The following is a 12,618-nucleotide window of genomic DNA, read 5'->3' on the forward strand; positions in this document are numbered from 1 at the left end:
AAGCACAATTCTAAAAGCGACGAGCTAAACATGCTAGAATATGTTTAGTAAAGTTAGAAAACAGGTTTTGATATCAAAACAAACGGTTTTGATATCCTAGAGTAGTTTGGTTACAAAATACGCGAGAAAACGCATTTTGGCCGAAACTACGACTCGTCACTGAGCCTAGATAACGTGGAAATCAGTAGGTATAGTTACTAGGGACTATAACCATCGTGATTACGCTCACGTTATGAAGTTTAAAGGAACTTCGCGTTGACCATAAACTGGTCAATGCAGAAAGTCAAACACAGTTTGACTTTAATGCTAAAACGAATGAAAAACGCGAAAGAATACTTTCAAAGGGTCCCCGCAAGATTGAATTCCAAGTATTTCTCAGGTATGAAGTGATAATCACTCCAACTTAGAGAAAATCTCAGAATTCAAGTGAGGAATGAAGGAAATGAAGGTGGGTATTTATAGGAATGGCACAACTGTTAGGATCGTTCATCGCGAAATGTGCTTCGATCTCGGCCGTCCAAGTGGGCACATGGTATTTGGATACCATGGGCTCTTAAAAACCATCAAATTTGGCCCCTTGAATGATCAAAAACCATTTACAAGTGTGTGGAACAGCTGGTAATAGCTGGAAACTGATTTTTGCAGACCTGGGCCTCTCACGCGGCCCGTGTAAAGGACACACACACATTCACGTGGGCCGCCTGGGCTTAGTTTCCAGAATTGTCAGAATTGGCCCCTGAACTTGAGAAACATGCAATTCGGCCCATTTTTGACACGTTTAAGCCCCGTTAACCTCATTTCAAGCCTCTAAAATGAAGTTAAAGTATAGGGAACTCAAAACATGCTCAAAAATATCACGGATGTCGGTTCGTTTGGTCGTACGATCGCGTTATTCGCTTAATTACGACGGAATGCGCATAAGCGCGAAAAACAATCCAAATTGCGTGACGAATGGATTTTTCTTATGTCAAACACTAAAATAAAATAATTTAATGCTTACATAAATTTTTGGATGTACGGAAGTATTCAGAACGTAAGTTATGCGTGAAAATGCAAACTTATGCACTTTTTGATGCTTTTAGTCCCTGAATGACCAAAAAATTTATTTCAGCACACCGAACACCTCAAAGCCTAATTCTAAGCTATGTAAAGGATATTTTGGGTATGTTTAACTTATGGTCAAGTTCCGGAATGTCCGTTACAGTACAAATTGACATACTTTCGCAGTTTGTCGAATTTAGTCCCTGTAAGCGAATAGACTTGATTTCGGCATACCAAACCATCCAAAACTTATTTCTAAGTTATGTTGTCACACCCCGGCCGCGTAAAACAACAAACCGTGGCGGAAACGCCAGGGAGGTGAGTAGCGACAGAATTATTGTTTCAACAACCATGGCAATTAAAGCTATGTATTATTAAAATTTAAAGTTACATTGTCTTTGAGTTCAAACTAAACTAACATAATAACTGTCTTTTAAGTCACTAAGGCCCGAGTCCGCCTAAGTGTAGCACAAACATCCTTATGCATTAGCACCTGAAACACATGTAAAAATAGGTACGTCAGCATAAAAATGCCTGTGAGATACATAGGTTTTGTTTATGCAGGTTCATGACTTGTATTTGAAAGAAGTGTTTAATAGAATGTAGTCATGAACCTTGTAAAATGTTTACCTTTGTAAAACTATGTGAAAATCAATGAAAATCAAATGATGATGAAATGATAATGCATGGTTAAATGAATAACCAAGTGAAAATGAATTTTGGATAAAATGTGTACTTTGTAAAACAATGTCATGTTCTTGTATAAAATGTTTCATGTCTTGCCCAAGTGATTCATATAACGCAACAATGTATTATACAATAAAAGCACTTACATATAGGAAGTACCAGCGGCGTATCCACCATGCTTTTATCATATAACACATAGCCCCGTTACACAAGTCACTTATCATTAACCAACCAAAATGTCTTGTTCCATGTCAAAACGTGTAGGTGTAAACCGTGTACAATGTCATGTGTATCATGTATAACCAATGAAATGCATAGCAAGTAGGAAATCATCTACTTAACTATGTAATGATGTCTAATGTGAAATCAAATGTCATGTATGGTGAATAACTAGAAGTTACTCAACCCCATAGAAAATGTACAAAACATGTTTTTGAATAAACCTAAGTTTAAATCAAATGTTATGCTTTGCAGAAAAACAATGCTTTATGATTACAAACATTTATGCAGTAATGTTAATCGCATACATTCAAGCCTTGCGACTGTGGCGACAAACCCTTAAACGAATTAAAGGTTTATCTAAATTATGTTGTCGGATTCTGTCATCCCCAACTTCCAAACAAACCTAGGAAGTCGGAAATGGGAGTTGTCAATTCCTATGGTACCACTACATAGTCCGAGCGGCGTGATCAATGTTAATGAATGTATTATTGTCCCGATTTAACATACCAAATGTCATAACCAATGTAGCATGTGAAAACCATGTACTAGGAATGCTAAGTAAACATGCCTAGTAGAAATGTTCATGTAAAACAATGTGCTAGCATGTTAAGTAAACATGCCTAGCAGAAATGTTATGTAAAACAATGTGTTCCATATGCTAAGTAAACATATGCAACAAATGTGAAATAAATCAATGTGCTAGCATGCTTAACATACATAGCAAAACACAATGGAAAACATGTACTATAAGTGTACTAGGTGAAATTAGCATGTTTATGTCATAAAAGCATGAAATGCACAAAAGTAACATGTATGTACATGTGTATCACCCCAAAACATTTGAAAACGGTAAAAGAGGGGAACTATGTACTCACTTGGGATTGCTAATTAGTCTTGAGAATAAGACCAATTTAAGCTCCAAGGGTCACGGAATCAACCGGCACCTAGTATAGGTAACTATGTTAATAAACGACCCTAAATCGGGAGATAGGGTAGAATGAGGTTCTATAAATCAAATGAGTAATTGAACTCATATGGTATGATTTAATAGTCCCAACATTCTGATTGGAAAGCCTACCAAAGTGCTTTTGACCCGTTTCGACACATTATGGTAACATAAGCTACTATAAGGCGTCGTTAGCGAAAAACTAGTCCGGATGGTTAACTATATGCTATGTCAAGTCTTACATGCCCACTTATCCCTAAACATGTTACTAAATCAGATTACATGTCAAAAATATGTTCACATAATCAAAATACGGATTTTAGCTTCAAAAGGGCATTTTGGTCATTTCCTATGGGCATACAAGCTAACAAGCATATGACTAACCGATCCTATGTGATCATAAGGTATAACCTCAATGGTTATTCCCTATGAAACTATGATCACTAACTAAGCTTGGTCGGATCCTAAAGATCGACCAAACGGGTCGGGTTCGGAAGTATAAGCGGTTGTTTAGACCGCTTACCTTACGACCCTAAACAAGCACAAACTAATAGTGTCGTGTTAGACATGTCAAAACATGTCTAACCTACTGATTTGGTATCAAAACAAAGTGTTTTGATACCCTAAAGTAGTTCCGAGGCAAAATGCATGCTAAAATGCATTTTGACCGAAACTTTGACTCGACACTACAACTAGCTAACGTGGTAATCAGCAGTTATAACCACGAAGGATTATAACTATCGTGATTACAATCACGTTTCAAAGTTCAATTGAACTTTGACTTGACCAATTGATGGTCAAAACCGAAAGTCAAACTGTTGGCCAAACGTTTGACTTTCTGCACTACATAAGGAAAAAGCCAATAAAAGAATGAAAGAATGCTCACTAAGGGTCCTTGCTATCTTTTCTACAAGAAAACAAAGTCCCAATTGCTTGAGTGAGAGCTCCAAAGCAGATTGAAGAGAAGAGAAATGAGAATGAGCAATGAAATGAGAAGGGAGCATGGCTATTTATAGTTGTTGTGAAGTAACAAGATCATCACAAGTGTTTTGATTAGCTATTAAGCAATGAATCACAACCATACACTTGTTACAAGCAGGTTAAAAGCCTTGGTGACCACTTAACTTGCTCAACACACCATAAATTTACCATAACAACCCCTAAAGATCAAACAGAATGCTAAAAACCAACTTCTGGTCGCTGGGCATCCCTTACGGTCCATAAGGGACTCCTTACGGTCCGTAAGGCCCCTGCAGATCAGCAATTTTTGCTTTTTGACAGCTTTGGCCCCTGCACTTGTTTGAGTTCATTTCAGGCACTTTTGACACCCGTTAAGCCATTTTCAAGGCTCCAAAAGGTCAATAAAGTTTAGGGGACTAAAAATATGCTTGGAAAACTCATGGATGTCGGCTCGTTTAGTCGTATGGTTGCGTTGTTCGGCTAATTACAACGGAAATCGCAACGAGCGCGAAAATGATCCAAATTGCGAAGCGAATGGAATTTTTGCATGCCGATCACTAAAATAAAAATATTTTAGTGTGTACAAAAATTTTGGATGTCCAGAAGTGGTCAGAACGTAAGATATGCGCGAAAATGCAAACTTACGTCGTTTTTGACACTTTTAGTCCCTGTAAGATCATATAAGCATGTTTTCGCACACCGAACCTATCAAAGCTTATTTCTAAGCCATATTTAGGTTATATATATGGTATGTTTAACTTATGATCAAGTTCCGGACTGTACGTTGCCCTACGAAAGGCATACTTTTGCAAGTTGACGCAAATAGTCCCTGAGAGCGAATAAACTTGTTTTTGCCATACCAAAGCCTTTAAAACTTATTTCTAAGTTATGTAAAGGTTATTTAAGGTATGTTAAGTTTATGATGATGTTCCGGAGTGTTTGTCGCGTTAAACTGATCGTGTTAACGCATCAGTTCGCGTATAACTTTCCAGAAAGCAATATAGAGTTCAAAATCGATCAAAAATCAACACGGGCACAAAACCAAACATAAATGACAAACATTGGGATCAAAACACACTGTTTTATTAATATTGTATTGTTCAGAGTTTGTAAAATGATATCACAAGCACATATGTCACATATGTAAAGGTGATTTAAGATATGTTAAGCCTATGTCACTATTCCAGAATGTTTTTTGCATTAAACTGGTTATATTTACGCATCGGTGCGCATATAACCTTCTAGAAAGCGATTTAGAGCCCGAAATCGAACAAGAATTGATATGTGCAAAAGATACACATGTTTATACAAATCCCAAGTATGAAATACAATATTTCATTGGTTTGGTATTTGTTTAATGGCTGAAGTGACACAGGTGTCACAGTCTCCCCTACTTCAGGAAATTGCGTCCCGAAATTTATTTAGAGGAAACTTGTGAGAGCACAAAACATGAAGTTGAAAAGATCAAACGATACTGGTTAGAGTTCTGAACTTCTAGTAACTTTAAATAACATCATGCTTACAATGTGGGAGAGACACTTATATATAAGTATATAAAGTGTTATTGGTGCGTCCACCATACCTCTATTACATTGTTCACATTTTATTACGGTTGCCACTATTGGTTCTTACACATAATAAGTCTTACTATGGTTTTCGTGCACTGAACTTCGTAATTATGTATGCATCCATAATTACGTAATTCCTTGCATAGTCACGTAGTGCATCTTATAATGTGTAGGGGAAGGAAACAATGGACGAGCCGGTGATGATTGTGCTTAGACCACCATAGGGTCTTTTAATTAAATCAATGAGTGATTTAAATAGACTAGCAAGGAGTCTGTTCAGCTATATCACCATATGTCATTCTTAACCAGATTCTGAATCAATCTTTTGACTAGACCACTCAAAGGGTCTCTTTTGAATCATGGAATGGTACTATATAATCCAAGGGTCTTGACTATCACGTAGAAGCCCAATAAGGATTTAAGGTAGTACCTTTTTGAATATCCTACTACGAATCCCTCATATGAAGATATGAAAGGTTCTACGAAGATTTGGATAACGAATATCCAGAGTATTCAAAAACAAAAAAAAATGCATAAAAGAAAACACACAGTGCATAAACACATAATCACAAACTTGGTTTTACATTTGTCATCATTTTGTTAATTTGTTCTGCTAACTGAGCACATGTATTTAAAGCACACCAGGTATCCAATCAGTGGATTTTGATTGGTGCTTTAAACATTATCAAGAATCTAACTATGAAGATAGAAAGATCTTAAAGGGAAAATTCGATTTCGATTATAAGGAACCGAAATGTTTGAATTAAGGTACACAAAGAATCCAATTAAGGACTCTGATTTGAATGATAATTATGCACAAGGGTCTAATTGTAATGATAAGAAGATCCCATATGGATTTTAGAAGTTGAAGATGTTTTGAAATCTTGCACTGGGTGTGTTTAAGTCAAAACATGAAGTAAAAATGCTTATGAAATTGAGATGCTAGATATGCCAAGGCGACACATGAAGCGGAATTTGAAGGTTAAGTCAATGTATGAGGAAAATATGTTGAAAACTATGCATGGGGTTCTAAAACGTGTTCAATGTTTTTGGAAACCTTATATATAATACTTTTGAGATCATAAAGTAGGTGTATTAGGTAGGTATATTTATAAAAATGTTTTAAAATCATGCAAGATGAATTTTTGAAATTATGTATAAGGTTTTTGAAAACATAAATGGTGCTTTTGAAATCATGCACTTGATATAAGTAATTATACTGTATTAATAACATATTGAAATCATGAAGGTCGTTTTTGAAAACATAGAGAATGTTTTTGAAATCATGGAGGTTGTTTTTGAAAATATAGACAATGTTTTTGAAATCATGCATTTGATATATTAAGTAAATACACTATATTAAAAATGTTTTCGACTATATAAATTTTTTTTGAAATCATGGAGGTTGTTTTGAAAACTTATGTTGTGCATGTTGAAAAATCAGAACGTAATGGGTATGAGATTTGAAAATACCCTTAGTTATCTAACCAGGGATTCAAAGGCACAGATGTGCAAGAGCACAATTACTCATAATGTCACTTTATTTCATGTACTTCGTCTCCTAAAATGATATGAGTACTTAAAATTTTTGAGGACATCATGAGCGATCACTTGAAAGGGAAAATCACAAGAGTAGTTTGTAAAGAACATAGTTCCTTGATGTAGATATCATAGGGAAATGCCATACACACATGTAACTACATTTGTATATCAGAATTGCGAACAACGACTTTTATTTATGAACAAAACAAATTGTTTCACAATATAAGAAAACAAAAGAAACAAAGGCATAAGACAGCAACATCCTTTGCTCGGCCAAATGCTCATCCAAGGGTTGGATTTGCATTGACAATCTTTGGGCATTTGTTCCTGAAATGGCTCGTTTCGCCACAGTTGTAGCACGATCCACGTGGAAAACGAGCTCGGATAGGGTTGGCTTGTGGTTGACTTGGACCACCTTGGCTTGGGTTGATACGACAAGTACTTGCCAGGTGACTAATTCGCCCACATGATACACACACACTACACTGCAGGTGAGCTTGGTGATGCCCGTTACATTTGCCGCATAGTGGTGCCGTTCCCTTGTATTGCTTCTTAGCAGGTGGTGTTGCCTTTTGGCTAGGTCCTGCTAAATTAGGTGCATCTACTGCGGGTTTCTTTGAAGCCTTACGCTTCCTTGATTTTGGTGCAAGCTTGACTTCTACTTTCCTCAGTGACTCTTGAGTGGATCCATTTTTGAGGCGAGACATGGCAATACCTAAATCCATGGACTTCAGAATTACTTCGCCTATTTTCTGGGCAAGTTTGGCTGCTTGCTCGGACATTTGACCGTTGTTGAGGTAAAGAGACATTCTAGAAGAAAATGAAGGACATAGGAAGCAACAAATGAAATGTTATCTGATAAACAAAACAGAAAGGCAATGCATAAGAATTGCGATCATTTGTTTGTTACCTAAGGCAAACAAATGAGATGGTGACAAATCAAAGCAAACGGGTCATAATAATGTATCGCTGAAGACATGCTTGCCTATAAGTGAACACTCACCCCAAGAGTTCCCAGGTAAGAGTGACTGGTCCGATACTGCGGATTTGTACGAACACTCTAGCCTTAGACAGAAAACTCAGAGTACAGGCATTCACTCTTCCGGTTTGCACGTGTTCACATTATTTAGAACCCAAAACCTTGACGAGATTTTGGAAACTTAGAAGGCACTAGGCCAACAATCAAACTGGAAGGATTCAAAATAATATAATAAATCATCCTAGAACAGATGATTAGTTTTCAAAGCGGTTTTGAAATTTATGTTCATGTTGTGGTTGTCGCCTAAGGATAGGTGACTGTATTGTTTTATGACTAAACGCAAGTAAACTCGCGTTAGGGTCCTAGGAAGGTTATAGACTAGGTCAAAGCATTACTAATAACCTAATTCCCTATAACCATGAGCTCTGATACCAACTTTTCTGTCACACCCCGACCACGTAAAACAACAAAACATGGCGGAATCGTCGGGGAGTGTTGTAACAGAATCATTGTTTCATAACACATGGGAAACTGAAATGCTGTTTTATTGATTTAAGAGTTACAATGTCTTAACAAACAAAGAAGTAATACAAAATTTAACTAGTTTTGCATCTTTTAATGTCACTAAGGCCTCGTCCAATCCTATGTGAGCATGCATCAACATCATCATCAAATTTCATCAACTATTGTACCTGAAACACATGTGAAAATATATCAGCATAAAAATGCCGGCGAGTACATAGGTTTTGTGAAAATAGGATTCATGACTTAGGTTTAAGAAAATGTCTAATGAAAACTTGTCATGAATCTAGTTTAAGTGTTTGCTTTTATAAAACGTTTGAAAAGCGATAATAAGGTAGATGATATGTAAAAGAGTAGTGTAAGGTTAAATGAATAACCAAGTAAAAATGAGTTTGTATAAAATAAGTTGTTTGTAAAACAATGTCTTGTGAAAAATATGTTATATGTCTAAACTGAAATGATTTAAACAACGCTGCGATATGTAATATCATACAAACACTTATATATAGGAAGTACCAGCGACGTATCCACCATGCTTGTATCATATTACACACGCCTCGTTACTTGAATCATTTACCCAAACAAACCACCAATGTAAACATGTTTATGTATAACCAAATGTTGAAAGGTTTATGTGAAAAATCATGTCTAATGTCAAGTGTAAATCATGAAATGTGTATAACAATGTTAAAAAGTCTATGTCAAATGTCAATTATGTCATGTGTGAACAAAATGTCATGTATGGCAAGTGAAATATGTATCAACTAAACCATAGGTGAAAATGCACAAAACAATGTATTGAAGTAAAACATGGTGTAAATCAATGTTATGTTTTGTGGAAATGCATGCTATACTGGATACAAACATTTATGCAGTATTGTGAAAATGCATACATCCAAGCCTTGCGACTGTGGTGATAAACCTTTAAACGAATTAAAGGTCTATCTGTGTTATGTATTATCGAATTCGGTCATTCCTTCCATCCAAACATACCTAGGATGTCAGGAACGGGAGTTGTCAATTCCTATGGTACCATTACCTACTAACGAGCGGCGTGATCAAAGTTAATGAATGTATATGGTCCCACTTAAACAAACCAAATGTTATACCCAACATGTAAGCATGTGATGAAAAACAAATGCACTAAGTATGATGAACATACATAGCGTGAAAAGGTAATGTAAAAACAATGTACCAAGTATGCGCTAAACGAACATACGTAGCATAAAATGTCATGTAAAACAATGTACTAAGTATGCACACAATGGACATACATAGCAAAAACACAATGAAAGCATGTACTATATCTGTACTATTGAACATAATAAGCATATGATATGAAAACATGGAAAGCATGAAAGTAACAAGTAGGCACATGTGTTTCACCCCAAAATGTTTGAAAAACAGTAAAAGAGGGGTACTATGTACTCACTTGAGGGTGCTTAGAAATCTTGAACAACAACCGAGCAAAGCTAGAGGGATCACGGAATCAAACGACACCCTATATAGATAACTACACAAATAACCGGACCTAAATCGGGGGATCGGGTAGTACGAGGGTTTGTAAACCAAATAAGTGTGGGAACTTATGTAATATGGTTTAACAAAGCCTACATATTAAAAGGAAACCAAACCTAAGTGCTTTTGACCCGTTACGACCCGTTTAGGTAGCTTATGCTACTTTAACGCGTCATTTGCGTAAAACGCGTTCGACCGCTTAACTAGTCCTATGATAAGTAAAATATGCCTTAATATGCCTCATATAGTTACTTAATCAGTTTAGATGTCAAAATTTAGGTTACATATGCTTAAAATGAATTTATGTGTAAAAAGGGTATTTTGGTAATTTACCTAAGGCATATAAACTACCTATCATACAACTATTTAAACGAAGTGACCATAAGGTATAACCTCGGAAGGTTATTCCCTATATAACAATGGTCACCTAAAGTGTTTGGTCGGATCCTAATGATCGACCAAATGGGTCGGGTTCGAAAGCATGAGCGATTGTTTAGATCGCTTACCATTACGACCCTAAACAAGCACAATTCTAAAAGCGACGAGCTAAACATGCTAGAATATGTTTAGTAAAGTTAGAAAACAGGTTTTGATATCAAAACAAATGGTTTTGATATCCTAGAGTAGTTTGGTTACAAAATACGTGAGAAAACACATTTTGGCCGAAACTACGACTCGTCACTGAGCCTAGATAACGTGGAAATCAGTAGGTATAGTTACTAGGGACTATAACCATCGTGATTACGCTCACGTTATGAAGTTCAAACGAACTTCGCGTTGACCATAAACTGGTCAATTCAGAAAGTCAAACGCAGCTTGACTTTAATGCTAAAACGAATGAAAAACGCAAAAGAATACTTACAAAGGGTCCCCGCAAGATTGAATTCCAAGTATTTCTCAGGTATGAAGTGAAAATCACTCCAACTTAGAGAAAATCCCAGAATTCAAGTGAGGAATGAAGGAAATGAAGGTGGGTATTTATAGGAATGGCACAACCGTTAGGATCCTTCATCGCGAAACGTGCTTTGATCTCGGCCGTCCAAGTGGGCACATGGTATTTGGATACCATGGGCTCTTAAAAACCATCAAATTTGGCCCCTTGAATGATCAAAAACCATTTACAAGTGTGTGGAACAGCTGGTAACAGCTGGAAACTGATTTTTGCAGACCTGGGCCTCTCACGCGGCCCGTGTAAAGGACAAACTCACATTCACATGGGCCGCCTGGGCTTAGTTTCCAGAATTGTCAGAATTGGCCCCTGAACTTGAGAAACATGCAATTCGGCCCATTTTTGACACGTTTAAGCCCCGTTAACCTCATTTCAAGCCTCTAAAATGAAGTTAAAGTATAGGGAACTCAAAACATGCTCAAAAATATCTTGGATGTCGGTTCGTTTGGTCGTACGATCGCGTTATTCGCTTAATTACGACGGAATGCGCATAAGCGCGAAAAACGATCCAAATTGCGTGACGAATGGATTTTTCTTATGTCAAACACTAAAATAAAATAATTTAATGCTTACATAAATTTTTGGATGTACGGAAGTATTCAGAACGTAAGTTATGCGTGAAAATGCAAACTTATGCACTTTTTGATGCTTTTAGTCCCTGAATGACCAAAAAATTTATTTCAGCACACCGAACACCTCAAAGCCTAATTCTAAGCTATGTAAAGGATATTTTGGGTATGTTTAACTTATGGTCAAGTTCCGGAATGTCCGTTACAGTACAAATTGACATACTTTCGCAGTTTGTCGAATTTAGTCCCTGTGAGCGAATAGACTTGATTTCGGCATACCAAACCATCCAAAACTTATTTTTAAGTTATGTAAAGGTTATATAAGGTATGTTAAGCCTATGTCACTATTCCAGAATGTTTGTTGCATTAAACTGGTTATATTTACGCATCAGTGCGCATATAACCTTCCAGAAAGCGATTTAGAGCCCGAAATCGAGCAAGAATTGATATGTGCAAAAGATACACATGTTTATACAAATCCCAAGTATGAAATACAATATTTCATTGGTTTGGTATTTGTTTGATGGCTGAAGTGACTCAGGTGTCACACCTGGTCCCCATGGGTGTGGGCTCGCTACACCCAAATAGATCTATCAGTCATGTCCCTCGGTCCTCTGACAAGGATTAATGGCCTTAAGTGTCGTACCCACCCTTCACATGATCTAGTAGTAAACCCTCCTTAAGCTAATCATACCATGTAATAAGCGTTTGTAATAATTGTAACATGTATTTCACCCCCGAAATAAAAAACTGAAAACAGTAAAAAGAAAAGGGGGACATGAACTCACAGTAGTGCGTTTTCAGTATCGTCAACTCAAATCTCTGCAGCTAATCAGGACTACCTACAGTGTACTAACGTTTATTAGACGAACGGGCCGTGCCTTGGCTTAGAGTTTAACATTTTGAGTTGCGTTTCTTGTGTTTCCCAACATTATTCCAAGTTATAATTATTTGATAAAATAATAATGTATTCCAAGAAAATATATATTTTTCCCAAAAATTATATATCTTCTAAATATACTAGGAAAATATATATTTTTATCTCCCAAAAATAATATATTTTCTTTTTGTCGAAAATATGATATACTTGGTAATATGTTCAAAAATCATATTTT

This window comes from Helianthus annuus, chromosome 9 (genome assembly GCF_002127325.2).
Source record: "Helianthus annuus cultivar XRQ/B chromosome 9, HanXRQr2.0-SUNRISE, whole genome shotgun sequence".
Lineage (NCBI taxonomy): Eukaryota > Viridiplantae > Streptophyta > Magnoliopsida > Asterales > Asteraceae > Helianthus > Helianthus annuus.